Source organism: Aquarana catesbeiana, linkage group LG09, assembly GCF_042186555.1.
Source record: "Aquarana catesbeiana isolate 2022-GZ linkage group LG09, ASM4218655v1, whole genome shotgun sequence".
Taxonomy (NCBI): domain Eukaryota; kingdom Metazoa; phylum Chordata; class Amphibia; order Anura; family Ranidae; genus Aquarana; species Aquarana catesbeiana.
Window position 1 is genome coordinate 65,806,285 of NC_133332.1, and position 17,559 is coordinate 65,823,843.

Sequence of the window (17,559 nt, forward strand, 5' to 3'; positions counted from 1 at the left end):
TGTGATGAGAAGCGGAGAACATGTTCTCTGCTCCTTATCTCAGCTATAAAAACCGGTACACCCCAAAGATCAGCCATGATCCTGAGGATCACGGCTGATCTCTATTTTATAAATGGACACCTTAGGCAGTGCTGTAAAATAATGGTGGCCACACAAAATATTGACACTTGGGCCCAATTTGGACATTTTCACTTAGGGGTGTACTCACTTTTGTTGCCAGTGGTTTAGACATTAATGGCTGTGTGTTGAGTTATTTTGAGGGGACAGCAAATTTACACTGTTATACAAGCTGTACACTCACTACTTTACATTGTAGCAAAGTGTAATTTCTTCAGTGTTGTCACATGAAAAGATATAATAAAATATTTACAAAAGGTAAGGGGTGTACTCACTTTTGTGAGATACTGTATATAATATGGGGAGGAGAGTAACAACGCATATAATATAGGAGGAGAGTAATAATGTATATAATATGGGAGGGGTGTCAGGTCACCTTGAGGCTAGGTGACAGATGCACACCGTTGGGATCAGGAGTGCACCGCAAGGCAGTGGTCCCTACGGCTGACTGCTGCGGATGGGAGTCCGGGTGGTAAGGAAGGCAGGGCCGCTGGGACACCAACACTGATTCCACCGGGGTTAGAGGATAGGATTCCCTGGGGTGCGGAGTCTAAGAGCCAGCAGGTGTTCACCAGAGCCTCTAGTGGTGAGGATGGACTGGGCTGCAACTGGCTCCAGGTCGCGACCCCCAGGGTCCCCCAGCTCACACCCACAGTAGGCAACAGGAGGATAGGGATAGTAAAAGAATAAGCCAAGGTCAGGGCCACAAGCAGACAAGGACAACAGAGTACACGCCAAGGTTCAGGGTCACAGGCAAACAGGGATAGTCGGGGACATGCCAAAGGTCAGGGTCACGAGCAGACAGGAATAGTAGAGAACACGCCAAGGTCGGTAACAGAAACAAACATAGAGCACACGGCAGGCAGGAACAGGAAGCCAAAACACACAAAGGTTGATCAGCAGGGCTGGCCTGCAGTGCAGAGGTTAATATAGAGTTCTCTGATAGGAGCTGGGGTGGAGCCATGCTAGAGGAGAGTTATTAAAAGCAGTCAGGTGAGAGACAGCTGGTCTTTAGAGATGAACACATGGAGACAGGTAAGCTGACAGACAAAACTCTATTGCATAACCATGACAAGGGGGTGACAATGTATATAATATAGGAGGAGAGTAATAATGTATATAATATAGGAGAGAGTAACAATGTATATAATATAGGAGGAGAGTATTAATGTATATAATATAGGAGGAGAGTAACAATGTACATAATAAGGGGGGGGGTGAGTAATAATGTATATAATATAGGAGAGAGTAACAATGTATATCATTTTGGAGGGAATAACAATGTATATAATATAGGAGGAGGGATTAGTAATAATGTATATAATATAGGATGAGAGTAATAATGTATATACTGTAGGAGGATGAGAGTAAGATTATAGGAGTAGAAAAGAAAAATGTAGAGGAGAGAGTAGTAGCAGGTACACAGTGTCCGGGTGTCCCGGGTGCTTACCTTACACACACACACAGGGATCAAATCCTCACCCAGCCATCAGACCAACAACAACTGCTTCCCCAGCAGGCCTGGTATACACTAGGAAGGGAAGGGCTCTACAGGAGGGCAGGCCATACACAGAGGGGTAGCGCCCCAGCAGGCACTGTGGACACAGAGAGGCTGGTATACAGAAAAAAGGTGGGGCCCAGCCAGGGGCGGACTGACAACTCATGGGGCCCCCGGGCAACAGGGGATCATGGGGCCCCCTTTGTCCCCACCCACCCAAACACAAGCCACACCCTCACAAAGCCCCACGTATATATTGCACTGCTACATTACATGCATTGCTCACAGAATTTCTCTACTGTATGTTCAAAATAAATGTTTAAAGAGTTAAAAAAATAAAGAAAAATAAACTCACATTAACCACGTACATTTACTGCAGGGCTGCGTCTCCTGTGAGCGGAATCAGGTACAGGTACTTGATTCTGCACTTGCGGGTCTGCGTGCTGTTTGACCCACTGCCGCTGTGATTGGACACACCGAGAGCTAATCAGCAGGTCCGGAGGACCTGTTGTCCGCCAGGCCCCGATGATCGCTTCCAATAGAGGCAGAACGGTGGTCTGCCGATGTAAACAAGTCCCCAGAGAGCCTCCCCCACTTACATCAGGGTCCCCAGAGAGCCTCCCCTTACATCAGGATCCCCAGAGAACCTCCTCTTACATCAGGGTTCCCAGAGAGCCCCCTCCTTACATCAGGGTCCCCAGAGAGCCCCCTCCTTACATCAGGGTCCCCAGAGAGCCCCCTCCTTACATCAGGGTCCCCAGAGAGCCCCTCCATACATCAGGGTCCCCAGGGAGCCTCCCCTTACATCAGGGTCCCCAGAGAACCTCCTCTTACATCAGGGTCTCTAGAGAGCCCCCTCCTTACATCAGGGTCCCCAGCGAGCCCCCGACCCCCCCTTACATCAGGGTCCCCAGAGAGCCCCCGACCCCCCCTTACATCAGGGTCCCCAGAGAGCCCCCGACCCCCCCTTACATCAGGGTCCCCAGACAGCCCCCTCCTTACATCAGGGTGCCCAGAGAGCCCCCTCCTTACATCAGGATGCCCAGAGAGCCCCCTCCTTACATCAGGGTGCCCAGAGAGCCCCCTCCTTACATCAGGGTGCCCAGAGAGCCCCCTCCTTACATCAGGGTCCCCAGAAAGCCCCCTCCTCACATCAGGGTCCCCAGAGAGCCTCCCCTTACATCAGGGTCCCCAGAGAACCCCCCCTTACATCAGGGTTCCCAGAGAGCCCCCCCTTACATCAGGGTCCCCAGACAGCCCCCTCCTTACATCAGGGTCCCCAGAGAGCCCCCTCCTTACATCAGGGTCCCCAGAAAGCCCCCTCCTCACATAAGGGTCCCCAGAGAGCCCCTCCTTACATCAGGGTCCCCAGGGAGCCTCCCCTTACATCAGGGTCCCCAGAGAACCTCCTCTTACATCAGGGTCCCCAGCGAGCCCCCGACCCCCCCTTACATCAGGGTCCCCAGAGAGCCCCCAACCCCCCCTTATATCTGGGTCCCCAGACAGCCCCGTCCTTACATCAGGGTCCCCAGAGAGCCGCCGACCCCCCCTTACATCAGGGTCCCCAGAGAGCCCCCCTTACATCAGGGTCCCCAGAGAGCCCCCCCTTACATCAGGGTCCCCAGAGAGCCCCCCATACATCAGGGTCCACTCCCCAGAGAGCCCCCCATACATCAGGACCCCCAGAGAGTCCCCCATACATCAGGGTCCCCAGAGAGCCCTGCCTTACATCAAGGTCTCTAGAGAGCCCCATACATCAGGGTCCACTCCCCAGACAGCCCCCCATACATCAGGGTCCCCAGAGAGTCCCCCATACATCAGGGTCCCCAGAGAGTCCCCCATACATCAGGGTCCCCAGAGAGCCCCCCCATAGATCTGGGTCCCCAGAGAGCCCCCCATACATCAGGGTCCCCAGAGAGCCCCCCATAGATCTGGGTCCCAGAGAGCCCCCCATACATCAGGGTCCCCAGAGAGCCCCCTCCTTACATTAGGGTCCCCAGAAAGCCTCCTCCTCACATCAGGGTCCCCAGAGAACCTCCTCTTACATCAGGGTTCCCAGAGAGCCCCCCTTACATCAGGGTCCCCAGACAGCCCCTCCTTACATCAGGGTCCCCAGAGAGCCCCCTCCTTACATCAGGGTCCACAGAAAGCCCCCTCCTCACATCAGGGTCCCCAGAGAGCCCCTCCTTACATCAGGGTCCCCAGGGAGCCTCCCCTTACATCAGGGTCCCCAGAGAACCTCCTCTTACATCAGGGTCACCGGATAGCCCCCTCCTTACATCAGGGTCCCCAGCGAGCCCCCGACCCCCCCTTACATCAGGGTCCCCAGAGAGCCGCCGACCCCCCCTTACATCTGGGTCCCCAGACAGCCCCCTCCTTACATCAGGGTCCCCAGAGAGCCCCCGACCCCCCCTTATATCAGGGTCCCCAGAGAGCCCCCCCTTACATCAGGGTCCCCAGAGAGCCCCTCCTTACATCAGGGTCCCCAGAGAGCCCCCCCATACATCAGGGTCCCCAGAGAGCCCCCCATACATCAGGGTCCACTCCCCAGAGACCCCCCCATACATCAGGGTCCCCAGAGAGCCCCGCCTTACATCAAGGTCTCCAGAGAGCCCCATACATCAGGGTCCACTCCCCAGAGAGCCCCCCATACATCAGGGTCCTCAGAGAGTCCCCCATACATCAGGGTCCCCAGAGAGTCCCCCATACATCAGGGTCCCCAGAGAGCCCCCCCATAGATCTGGGTCCCCAGAAAGCCCCCCATACATCAGGGTCCCCAGAGAGCCCCCCCATAGATCTGGGTCCCAGAGAGCCCCCCCATACATCAGGGTCCCCAGAGAGCCCCCCCATACATTAGGGTCCCCAGTGAGCCCCCCCCATACATCAGGGTCCAAGAGAGCCCCCCATACATCAGGGTCCAAGAGAGCCCCCCCATAGATCTGGGTCCCCAGAGAGCCCCCCATACCTCAGGGTCCCAGATAACCCCCCATATATCATGGTCCCCAGAGAGCCCCCCCATACATCAGGGTCCCCAGAGAGCCCCCCCATACATCAGGGTCCCCAGAGAGCCTCCCATACATCAGGGGCCCCAGAGAGCCCCCCATACATCAGGGTCCCCAGAGAGCCCCCCATAGATCTGGGTCCCCAGAGAGCCCCCATACATCAGGGTCCCCAGAGAGCCCCCCCATACTTCAGGGTCCCTAGAGAGGCCCCCATACATCAGGGTCCCAGATAGCCCCCCCATACATCAGGGTCCCCAGAGAGCCCCCCCCATACATCAGGGTCCCCAGAGAGCCCCCCTATACATCAGGGTCCCCAGAGAGCCTCGGTACTCAAAAGGCTCGGTACTTAGAAGGGCGGGGTGTACAGCTCCGAGGCTAATCTGGCAAATCTGGCCATGCCCATACAACTCGTGCCAGCGATATCATGTGACACCACAAGTGCATCGAGTGATCGGACTGTCAGTGGTGACACCCTGCCCCCGGTACCATGTGATGTGTGACACATCCGGGATCAGGGAGACCCTGGAACAACAGCTTGGGAGTGCAAGGATAGAAGTACGGGGCAGGTGCATAAAGCTGGCTATACACACTGTGATCTGATTGTACAAGTCCCGCACAATCTTCTGCCAAAACTCACATCTAAATGATCCATTCAATTTATAATAAATCAGGCAAATCCTTGCAGTACATAGTTGATGATAGATCTGTTGGAGATTGTGCAATTAGATTGTAAAGTGTATGGTCAGCCCAATAAAACAAAGCAGACAATGAAACTGCCAGGACAGTAAGAGAACCTGTGAGAGGGGGACCCCTTCTTACCACACGGTGATCTCCTTTTGGCCACAATTTTACCCACCTATATACCCCTGGCCCGCAATGTACTGCGGATGGGCGGCTCATACAGGCAAAGCGACGCACACTTGTACATCTCTGCCTGTTTCCATGTTTAGGGCGCCCCCTGCTGACACCTACTGTGATTGTACACAGCAGAAGTCTGTCAGCAGGTCCCGACCAATGATACATGGCCAATCAAAGCCCAGAGCCCTGTACTGACAATCAACACAGGGCTCTGTACAGAGGGAACAATCTCTCTATTTCTTAGTGTATGGTATTATCGCTGATCACTGTATTAGTGGCAGTTAGTCAGCCCCCCCCGTCTAGTAGAGAGAGACAGCAGCTGTCACCAGTGCCCCGCCCCCAACACAGTGCCCGGGTCATGTGACCCTTATTCCATGAATTGTAGTGATAATCAGACACAAGTAAGACGCTTGAAGAAATGTGACATACAGATGTGAATGGGGCCTTAATGTTTCAGAAACGATTTCATGCTTTGAGGACAGAAATGAGCAATTAACATGTGTGGAAAAAAAATGGAGAAAATTGTCCATCAATGAAAGGGATAAAATGACCCCAAGAATGAATACCTGAGCGCTCACCCCTCCCCCTCTCTGGCAGTAGCAGTTGCTCGTGTCTGCGGACACTACACCCCCTCTGAGCCCCATGTGTAATATTCTGCACCCTCTTTTAGATTAAAATGGTTATAAAGCCTTACGGGTTTTTACCTTCAAACATGTGTAGCCCCCCGTTCCTAAAATTGGGGCTATAGTGTAAATTTAGTTTTTGGCTGAGCTGTAAACAGCTCAGATTTGATTGTATAGTTTATTTGATAAGTATAATGATTTTTAATGTCAATATTATACCCTCTATGTGGATGGGAAAAGGATTTCCTTTTTATCAGGCTGTTGCATTGAATGCAACACAGACAGGGGTTTGAACCAAGATTACGTGGTCCCAAAAAGATTGTAAGAGGTGAGGGAGGACGATACTGATCAGATTTAACCAATCTGTCATATATTGTCCGACCTCGACGGTAAGAAGGTAGGGGAGGACACTGGAATTCCTGCACTGATGGATAACCGTCATGCAGGATAGACCAGTGTTTCTTTACTACATTATAAACCCTCATGGAAGAGGATGGAATTGTGAGATGAAGTGGAGACGTCGAGTGTTATGCCGCGTACACACGAGCGAACTTTTCAGCATCAAAGGTCCGACGGACTTTCGATGGACTTTCGAACGACCGGACTTGACCACACACGAACGGACTAAAATCCCTTCGAAAGTCCGTTGGTTTGAACGTGATGACGTATGAAGGGACTAGAATAAGGAAGTTCATAGCCAGTAGCCAATAGGTGCCCTTGCGTCCTTTTTTGTCTGTCGGACTAGCATACAGACGATGCTCCACCTGTCAGAAAGATTTGAAACATGTTCCAAATCTAAAGTCCGTCTGATTTTCGACAGAAAAAGTCAGCTGAAGGTCTGATGAAGCCCACACACGATCGGATTGTCCGACGGATTTGTTCCGTCGGACCAGTCCGGTTGAAAAGTCCGGTCACGTGTACACGGCTTTACTATGTACAGATCTGTGATCAAACAGATCGTCTCAAATCCCTATACCCTATTGATAAAGACGGATTCACGAAACGCGTCTAGGTGTACCACACGGCTTGCTTACAGGTCATTCGTTTTGGGCTCTCCCCGGGAACCACCACGGATGATTACAGTTTTCCGACAGGTGGTGAGATTCTCATAACAGAATGTACCACGCTACCATTTATTGGATGCCCTATTTTTTGACTTGTTTGTAAGTTCAATGTAATAAGGGAGGGGTGTTATTTTTCGGATATTAAAAGCTTTACACTATGAGGGTTCCTCTCTCCTTTTTTGCCCGAGTACTAAGGATAGCTTTCAGCTGACTGAATCTGGGTGAATTAGAAGACAAGAGTGCTGGCCTCCCTCTTTGCTGATCGGTCACTGTGGATTGGATTGATGTTCGTTTGGCAGCGATCGCAGCCACTTCACATAGACCACAAGGCTTTCGATTGATCTTCTTTCTGGTGAGTGCAATTCCTAGAGGGATCTCAAGCACTAGATGTATCGATTGTTGAAGTTTTGAAACAACTGATGAATCACTTATGAACATTTATTTGCAAATCACTTTGGCTTCTCCAGTTTTAAACAACAGATGGACCACATATGAACTTTTATTTGTAAAGCACTATGGCTTCTCCAGTTTTCAGCTGAATATACAGTTTTTTGAGCTTCTATTTAAAATCTTTAGCGCTGCTGAAGTTTTGAAAGATTACCTTTTGATTGAAATTATTCCAAATCGTAGTTTGGATTGCTTCCCTTGTTTCAGGATTTTTTTTTCATTATAGCAGCTGCTCTTTTACTTCATTTTTTATTCTCCTAAGCGCCGGATAAGTGATCGTTTGTCTGAGAACTTTTGTGTAGTTTTTGTAAAAAATGTTGAGTATCTCGTATGTAAGACTATGTGGTTTCTATAAGGGGTGTAAAACATTTGTCCAAAAACTTAGCAATCGGTGTAGTAAGTTGTAACGGAATCTGTGCTAGAAACTATGGGGCGTCCTGGCGGATTTAAATGATTTTTGTGTATTTTAGGCAATATGTATATAATCGGTATATGTATGTAATCGGTGTCACGTGATGTTCAGGTATAAGATATTTTTTAGTATCATTGTCAATGATTCCTTCATTTTCTGCATATGTAATTACCTTTTTAATCCTGTCCTGTATACGAAAAACAAGATTATTGTGCAATTAAACATAGGTTTTAGTATCTGCCAGCTGTCTCAAAATTTAATTTTCATATGCTATTGTGTCCATGATCACTATTGATCCACCCTTGTCTGCGGGCTCCATAGTGATATCAGGCCGCGCAGACAAGGAGGCAAGAATATCAAGTTCTTCCCAACTTAGATTGTTAGGTATATGGCCCGTTTAGTGCCATCACGTATAAGGGCCCTTTCACACGGGCAGCTGTTCTGCCGCTGTTAAAAGCATGGTTTGTTATTTTGAAATTCAGAGAATCCTGGCACAGCGATCACTTGCAGTTTTACATTGCGATTAGCTGCGTTTACATGCGGCTGCGTTTAGCTGCGGTGGAACATTCTTGCCATTTCTGATGTGCTTCCTGTTGTTTTTCAGCTAAGAGCTGAATTCTATCCGCCTCTGTGAAAGGGGCCAAAAGGAGCCTATTTCCTCATCAACTTTGCCAATAAATATCTCAGCTGCAGCGCATGAAGTAGGAGGGGTGAACAGACTCTTACTTCTAAATCCCATAGTATGAATGGATAATTCACACACACATACAGTATCTCACAAAAGTGAATACCCCCCCCCTCACAGTTTTGTAAATATTTAATTATATCTTTTCATGTGACAACACTGAAGAAATGACACTTTGCTACAATGTAAAGTAGTGAGTGTACAGCTTGTATAACAGTGTAAATTTGCTGTCCTCTCGAAATAACTCAACACACAGCCATTCATGTCTAAAACGCTGGCAACAAAGGTGAGTACACCCTTAAGTGAAAAAAAATTCCAAATTGGGCCCAATTAGCCATTTTACCTCCCTGATGTCATGTGACTCATTAGTATTACAAGGTCTCAGGTGTGAATGGGGAGCAGGCAGAGGCGGCTCTAGGCTTTGTGAGACCTTAGGCAAAACCTAGACATGAGGCCCCACTCACGCCCATAATGGGAAAAATAATTACATCGCTAAAAAAATTAACTGTATAAATTGCATTAGGGACATTAAACTGCTGGTGTCAGTGCTTTCTATCTCTGTGCTGCTGTCAGTGTTCTCTATGTCAGTGCTGGTGTCAGTGTTCTCTATGTCAGTGCTCTCTATCTCGGTGCTGCTGTCAGTGTTCTCTATGTCAGTGCTCTCTATCTCGGTGCTGCTGTCAGTGTTCTATGTCAGTGCTGGTCTCAGTGTTCTCTATGTCAGTGCTGGTCTCAGTGTTCTCTGTCAGTGCTGGTCTCAGTGTTCTCTATGTCAGTGCTCTCTATGTCAGTGCTCTCTATGTCAGTGCTGGTGTCAGTACTCTCTATCTTGGTGCTGGTGTCAGTGTTCTCTATGTCAGTGCTGGTGTCAGTATTCTCTGTCAGTGCTGGTGTCAGTGTTCTCTGTCAGTGCTCTCTATGTCAGTGCTGGTGTCAGTACTCTCTATCTTGGTGCTGGTGTCAGTGTTCTCTATGTCAGTGCTGGTGTCAGTGTTCTCTGTTAGTGCTGGTGTCAGTGTTCTCTGTCAGTGCTGGGGTCAGTGTTCTCTATGTCAGTGCTGGGGTCAGTGTTCTCTATGTCAGTGCTGGTCTCAGTGTTCTCTGTCAGTGCTGGTCTCAGTGTTCTCTATGTCAGTGCTGGTCTCAGTGTTCTCTATGTCAGTGCTGGTGTCGGTGTTCTCTATCTCGGTGCTGGTGTCGGTGCTCTCTATCTCGGTGCTGGTGTCGGTGAAGGAGATAGCAGTGGAGAAGCCAATCAGCAGGCATTGCCAGCGCAGGATGAAGAGCACCCGGCCCACCATGGCTGAGGATCAGCACTGGACTGGGCTGGGACGTCCTGAACCCGCAGTGGAGCCCTGCATAGGTGGGGGTAATGGCAGGGTGGAGGGAGGGGTCAGGGGCTGTCAATCATAGGTTGGCACACTGGCACAGGACTGAGCTGCCTTGACTGTGGCACAGATTATCCAGAAGAAGGGAGTGGAGGGGATGGGGCAGGGGGTGGAAATAAAGGCAAGTGGCTGAGGGATGCTAGAGGAGCAGGGGTGAGGGGTTGGCTCTCTCTGATGATAGTGATGATAGTGGTGGCTGGCTGCAGAAGGGGTTGTGGCATGGTAGATGTGCCTCTCCCTACAGCTGGAGCCCCGAATTCAACACCCCCGCACTGATTGACAGCCCCAGGGTACCTCTTCAGCTCTTCTCTCTTCCCTCCCCCTTCTATCGGCTCCAGTACAGCCCTGGCGAGGCTTCCTCCCCGGCGGTACCCTCCGCTCCCCCCTCTGCTTACCAGTCAGGCGCCGGATGACTCCTCGGGGTGTGCTGGGATCACTCAGTGGAGCACTTGAGTGGGAGGTGAGGGAGGGCGATCTGCAGCTCCGGAGCAGCGGGAATATTTGTATTGTCCGGCTGCTGTAATGAGTCGCCTCCCCTTCTCCTCCCCCGGACAACACAGTGCTTGCTACGCCTTCTCCCCAAGACACAGCCACAGCTCCGTCTTCTCTCTCCATGGAGCTCAGGCAGCTCTGCTGGCCGAGTGGCCGGAGCGCAGCGCCACCGCAGCGGCATTGTTTGTCAGCAGAGGTGGCTCTGCAATTAGGCAAATTAGGTGATTGATTGCGAGGCCCCTGAGAGTGCGGGGCCTTAGGCCACCGCCTAATTTGCCTAATTAGAGAGCTGCCTCTGGGAGCAGGTGTGTTAAATTTGGTGTTATCGCTCTGACTCTCTCATACTGGTCACTGGAAGTTCAACATGGCACCTCATGGCAAAGAACTCTGAGGATCTGAAAAAAAAGAATTGTTGCTCTACATAAAGATGGCCTAGGCTATAAGAAGATGGCAAAAACCCTGAAACTGAGCTGAAGCACGGTGGCCAAGACCATACAGCGGTTTAACAGGGCAGGTTCCACTCAGAACAGGCCTCGCCATGGTCGACCAAAGAGGTTGAGTGCACATGCTCAGCATCATATCCAGAGGTTGTCTTTGAGAAATAGACGTATGAGTGCTGCCAGCATTGCTGCAATTGCTGCAGAGGTTGAAGGGGTGGTGGTGGTGGTGGTGGTGGGGGGGGGGGGGGGGTAGCCTGTCAGTGCTCAGACCATACGCTGCACACGGCATCAAATTGGTCTGCATGGCTGTCGTCCCAGAAGGAAGCCTCTTCTAAAGATGATGCACAAGAAAGCCCTCAAACTGTTTGCTGAAGAAAAGCAGACTAAGGACATGGATTACTGAACAATGTGGTCTGATGAGACCAAGATAAACATATTTGGTTCAGATGGTGTCAAGCGTGTGTGGCTGCAACCAGGTGAGGCTTGCCTACAGTCAAGCATGGGGCTGCATGAGTGCTGCCAGCACTGGGGAGATACAGTTCATTGAGGGAACCATGAATGCCAACATGTACTGTGACATACTGAAGCAGAGCATGATCCCCTCCCTTCGGAGACTGGACCACAGGGCAGTATTCCAACATGATAACGACTCCAAACACACCTCCAAGAAGACCACTGCCTTTCTAAAGAAGCTGAGGGTAAAGGTGATGGACTGGCCAAGCATGTCTCCAGACCTAAACCCTATTGAGCATCTGTGGGGCATCCTCAAATGGAAGGTAGAGAAGCGCAAGGCCTCTAAACTCCATGCCCAAGAGGGTTAAGACAGTGCTGGAAAATAATGGTGGCCACACAAAATATTTACACTTTGGGCCCAACTTGGACATTTTCACTTAGGGGCGTACTCACTTTTGTTGCCAGCAGTTTAGACATTAACGGCTGTGTGTTGAGTTATTTTGAGGGGACAGTAAATTTACACTGTTATACAAGCTGTACACTCACTACTTTACATTGTAGAAAAGTGTCATTTCTTCAGTGTTGTCACATGAAAAGATAGGATAAAATATGAGGGGTATACTCACTTTTGTGAGATACTGTATATATATATACACACACACACACACAAGCAGTGGGGGGAAATTCCCTGCACTTTGGATAGGAATCGTATTGCATGCAATTGTTTGCAGTACGATTTTTTTTTTTTTTTTTATATTTCTTTTTATTAAACATGTTTTTGTCATGTTTGCAGTACGATTTGAGCCAATTTTTTTGTATAGACACAAATCACACCGCAAAGTATCAACAAGTACTTGACTGAAAGTACTGTTTGATATTGGTGCAACCCTAGTCGGTACATATTGTTGTAGCCTTACCCTGGTAAACACCCAAGGCTGCTGTCACTCCAGAACAAGTGGTGATGGTCATGGCAAAAATAATAAAAAGGGTATGTTAATGCTACAGCTGTATTAAGATTGAAATTAGTTCAGTTTAGTTCATGGCTGTGGACCGTCCATTTCCTCTAAGTTCCGCATCAGCTACTTAAATAAAATGATTATACACTTTTGTAAGCTTTTCTATGTCAAAGAGCATAGACAGGGATATGGGTTTAAGGAGTTCTCTACCTCTCTGGAAAATGCTGCATAATACAATGAGGGTACAGTTTGAAGCAGTCCATACACATTCAAATTTTCAGCCTATTAAATATAAAAGATTGCCATTTGGTTCTCCCTGAGCACTAGTAGCACAACAGCATAGTATTCCATCAATTATGAGATGGCACATTAATGAGTTAAAAAGGAGTTGTAAAGTCTCTCTAAAAAACCTTCTGCGCTGCAGCTACCCCCCCCCCCCCCTTTTTCTTACCTGAACCTGATTGTTCCAGTGATGAGCATGAGCCCAGCAGCTCCAGCCACTGTCTCGGGTCTTCATTGGACAGACTGATTGCAGCAGAATCCAGCGACATGGGGGCGGGGCCGAGTCCTGCTGTCTGTGTTAATGGCTGCAGCAGGACTCAGGAGTGCACCCCTCCCCCCCATATGCATAGCAGCTCTCCATGGGGGCACCCAATGAAAAGGAGGGGCTAGGAGCACTGGTGGGGGACCCCAGAAAAGGAGGATCAGGGCCACTCTGTGCAAAACCCTTGCACAGAGCAGGAAAGTATAACTTTTTTTTTTTTTTTTTTTTTTTTTAAGAACAAAAAAAAAAACCCCACAACCTTTACAAGCAGAGAACTTAATCTAAAAGGGGAAGTTCTATTTGTTTGCCTCCTCCTCCTCTGCACAGGAGGAGGCAAACAAATAAAGTTTGTTCTAACATTTGGCACTTTTTTGGTATTGACAGGTACCTGCTCCCACTTCTGCCCAGGTGGTCCCAGCAGAAGTTCATCCCGTTTCACCCTGCAGGCTTCTGGGACACATCACAGGTCCCAGAAGACTGCAGGATCATTCACAAGGTGCAGCAGAAGCACATGCAAGGCTTCACTGCCAGTTTCCCACCCTGAATCCCATTGAAGAATGGAGCTCCTCTTTAAAACAGACCACTCTTCTCAATCTGGAAATCGATTCTCAGCTTAATTGAAATTTTAAAAAAATCCAGACAAACAGAAAAATATTTTATTATTAACCATTTTAAAACAAAATGTATAAGAAAAGCAGCAAGAGATGAGAAGGAAAACCGTCATTTTCTTCATCTTTACATACCACGCAGTTTATCTGGGAGCCGCCGCGCCTATTGGGCGTTTTCGCTTTTCCCGTCATGAAGCGCTCGGGAAAGATGAAGGAAGCAAAGATATTTCCACCTAGAACAGACCAAATATATTAGGAATGACACAAATAAAAAAAAGTTAAAGCCGAAGTTAAATCTGCTTTTAAAACGTTACCGTTCCTTGCTCCTCCCAACATACAAAATTACAACCTGTCTACCTTGTTTTAGATCCAATTAGGTCATCACTGGGTCTCTGTGCAATGCAGGCAGATCCTGGCTAGTGGGAGGGGCCAGTGCAGCACATGGCTTCTGAAACCACCACAGCACCCTTCCTCAGTAACCATCAGTCTGGATACAAGTAGTGGTCTAGCTCTTGTACAATATCAAAATGCCTTGATTGGTGGGCTTCAGTCTAAAGAGTGTGTTCCTAGGCAGACTGCATCTGCATGAATAAAAGATTGCCCAGGGACATGTAGGGTGCAGGCAAGAAAAGGCCAGATTAGGCTGGATGTCCTATAGCCAGGAAAGGAGGCAAGCTAACTCGCTGCAGCTTCTAATGCACACTGTGGAAGCTCAAAGCATGTAGTGAAATCAGTAGCATCCTCAGGACAGGACCATGTACAACAAGGCAGAGCAGGATCTGTCTGGGTCCCCTCTACATAACTGCTTATTGGAGCCAAATCCACCTTGTGTGAAAAAGGACCTTTAAAGTGTTACTAAACCCAGGAGCCTGCGTTCACTATATCTGGTCTCCCACAGTACAGGGAAATGCAATAGTTTGAGTAAATATAAACTGTTAAATAACTTCTCATCAGCAGTATATAGCAGTTTTGTGACCCTCAGTGTGTGGTCAAAGCTTGTAAGAGTTTTCATTCTTCCCAGATTGCCCTATGAGGCGGCCGGACCCCTGACCCTCTGGACAGTGCTGCTTGCAACTGTGCTGATCACATGCACTCAAAAAAAAAAAAAAAAAAATTATACATAACAAAACTAGCAATACACACATCAAACTGCGCATGAGCAAAGTGCCCCCAAGTCTCGGTTATATTAGGAGATGGTTGGGGACCGTGGAAGAAAAGGGGGGGAATCAGAGCAGACAGGATTCAACAGCCTCTTTACACAATGCAGACGATTGACTCCTTAGGTTCCACAGGGAGTATAACAAGCATGCTTTGCATACTCCCACACACACAGATTTTACTGTTGTGAGTTTAATAACACTAATGTAACTAACATTAATGCTTTATGAATGAGTATGCTCACCATCAGTTAGCCGTGATTAAAAAAAAGGTCATTGCACCTGAAATGTTTTATTATATCTGCTTTTTTTGGAGCAGTTCGTATGATTAAGCCATTTGAGAGAACTTGTACCATGTGCAGAACTTGATTGCTTAGCAAGTTAGGAAAAAAGATCGATGTGTTTTCTATGGCTAGAAGGCTTGGTTCACACTGGTGAAACAATTGCACCAACTTGAGCACAAAGCTCACGACGTGTAAAAATGTATACGTTTCCCTACGAGAGCTGTCTTAACTGGTCTAACTTGTGTCAGTCCGACTTAAATGTTCCTGCACTACTTGGTCAGACTTCCAGGCCTGACTCCACACAGAAGCCAGGTGGGCATTGTGTACACACACACACACTTTATATATATATATATATATATATATATATATAAAATTTAATAATAAAATGTAGCATCCTCTAGGTAGGTAGGTGCTAGAGGTAGGATAGGTAAATTTAGGCAGGCCTGACAGCCAGGCAGCATCACTGAGACCTCCCTCTTTCCAGAAGATTCTGGAAAGATAGGAGAGGTGGAGCTGCCTGGAGTATTTTAAGGACCCCTGACTAATCACAAACTAGGATTGGCAGGCCTCCTTAAATACCCAGGGTCAGCCCCGCCTGGGTAAAGTGGAGTTGTTCAGAGCTATGGAGATGGAGTGCTAGGTTGTCGGGGCCTTTGAGGGAGCTCCCCAGTCAGGGGAGTGGACGGGGTCCTTCGAGAAATCGAAGCAGTGTTCTGGACAGGAGAAGCAAGAGAGCATTGCCGGCAAGTCTCCAGTGAGAGGAACAACTGTATGCAGCCAGGAGGGCTGGTGAGGGACATGCACAGTCAGGACTAGGGTGGCACGCCTGAGAGGACTGGGAGCATGCAGAGCCAGTGAAGTGGCCTGTGGTATCATGGGCAGTTGCAGCCAGGAGGGCTGGCAGGGCCTAAAGATGGGATACTGGGCTCAGTAGCTGAAGTTAGGACAGCTAGCACCAGTACCTTACTGCTACACTATAGGGGCCCATGATCCCCACCTGCAAAAGGCAATTGCTAAGGCCTGGCTGAGCCAGTGTCAGGCCTAACCACACAGTGCTAGCTGTGCCTGGAAGCTCAAGCAAGTAAAGTGCTGGATGAGCGATAGTCTGCAGAAAGTTGTGCTGGAGGGGAGATTGGCGTGTATATACATACAAAGCATATGGACCGTTTGTCTTGGGGTGTCTGAGGATTGAATGCCGGGCAAGGTGACAGGTGAGCCACATCACTTAGCAGCCCCCTATGGGGGGTACCACTACAAAAATATGACAACAAAACAACGTCAGAACTTTTTCCTACCTTTAGGCTGGGTTCACAATGCAGCATGGAGTGGCTCACAGTAGGGGTGCGGTGCGTCCCCATTCACTGTTTCAGGTCCAATTTCAGTCCGAATTTCTGGCTAAATGCGGACCAGAATACACAGGACTCCTGTGAAACTCGCACTGGAGCCGCTCCGGAAATGTGTGAACCGGTCACAATCTCCTTACATGCAAATTGGATGCGGTGAAACCCACATCCAAGTCACAATAGTGTGAACCCAGGCGAAATGTGACCTATAAACTGTACAACAAACTGAATCTTTTAGCTGAGGGAAGTAAAAATAAAAATATGGTTGTATAAGTGTGCACACCCTTAAATACTTTGTTGAAGCACCTTTTGATTTTATTACAGCACTCAGTCTTTTTGGGTACGAGTCTATCAGCATGGCACATCTTGACTTGGCAATATTTGCCCACTCTTTGCCAAAACACTCTGAATCTGTCAGATTGCGAGGGCATCTCCTGTGCACAGCCCTCTTCAGATCACCCCACAGATTTTCAATCAGATTCAGGTCTGGGCCATTCCAAAACATTATTCTGGCAGAAGCCAAAAGGTTTTGTGCCAATATTGACCGGTATTTGGAACTGTTCATAATTCCCTCAACCTTGACTAAGGCCCTTGTTCCAGCTGAAGAAAAACAGCCCCAAAGCAGGATGCTGCCACTACCATGCTTCACAGTGGGTATGGTGTTTTTCTTAGTGATGTGCAGTGTTTTTGCGCCAAACATATCTTTTGGAAGTATAGACGAAAAGTTCAAGTTTGGTTTCATCAGACCACAACACATTTTGCCACATGCTTTTGGGAGACTTCAGATGTGTTTTTGTTCGTAAGAAAATGCTTCAGTCTTGCCACTCTACCCCATAGCCCAGACAGATGAAGAATACGGGAGATTGTTGTCACATGTACCACACAGCCAGTACTTGCCAGATATTCCTGCAGCTCCTTTAATGTTGCTGTAGGCCTCTTGGCAGCCTCCCTGACCAGGTTTCTTCTCATCAATTTTGGAGGGACATCCAGTTATTGATAATGTCACTGTTGTGATGACTGTCTTCACTGTGTTCCATGGTATATCTAATGCCTTGGAAATTTTGTACCCTTCTCCTGACTGATACCTTTTAACAATGGAGATCCCTCTGATGCTTTGGAAGCTCTCTGCGGACCATGGATTTTGCTATAGTATGCAACTAAGAAAACGTCAGGAAAGACCTTCTA